Source organism: Bison bison, unplaced genomic scaffold, assembly GCF_000754665.1.
Source record: "Bison bison bison isolate TAMUID 2011002044 unplaced genomic scaffold, Bison_UMD1.0 scf7180017864240, whole genome shotgun sequence".
Taxonomy (NCBI): Eukaryota; Metazoa; Chordata; class Mammalia; order Artiodactyla; family Bovidae; genus Bison; species Bison bison.
This window is the reverse complement of record NW_011494812.1, coordinates 437,112-437,945: the sequence shown is the minus strand read 5'-3', so window position 1 is coordinate 437,945 and position 834 is coordinate 437,112.

The following is an 834-nucleotide window of genomic DNA, read 5'->3' as shown; positions in this document are numbered from 1 at the left end:
ACACAGATGCAAAAACCTTAACAAAATTCTAGCAATCAGAATCCAACAACACATTAAAAAGATCATACACCATGACCAAGTGGGCTTTATCCCAGGGATGCAAGGATTCTTCAATATCTGCAAATCAATCAATGTAATACACCACATTAACAAATTGAAAAATAAAAGCCATATGATTATCTCAATAGATGCAGAGAAAGCCTTTGACAAAATTCAACATCCATTTATGATAAATACTCTCCAGAAAGCAGAAATAGAAGGAACATACCTCAACATAATAAAAGCTATATATGACAAACCCACAGCAAACATTATCCTCAATGGTGAAAAATTGAAAGCATTTCCTCTAAAGTCAGGAACAAGACAAGGGTGCCCACTTTCACCATTACTATTCAACATAGTTTTGGAAGTTTTGGCCACAGCAATCAGAGCAGAAAAAGAAATAAAAGGAATCCAAATTGGAAAAGAAGAAGTATAACACTCACTATTTGCAGATGACATGATCCTCTACATAGAAAACCCTAAAGACCACCAGAAAATTACTAGAACTAATCAATGATTATAGTAAAGTTGCAGGATATAAAATCAACACACAGAAATCCCTTGCATTCCTATATACTAATAATGAGAAAACAGAAAGAGAAATTAAGGAAACAATTCCATTCACCATTGCAATGAAAAGAATAAAATATTTAGGAATATATCTACCTAAAGAAACTAAAGACCCATATATAGAAAACTATAAAACACTGGTGAAAGAAATCAAAGAGGACACTAATAGATGGAGAAATATACCATGTTCATGGATTGGAAGAATCAATAGAGTGAAAATGA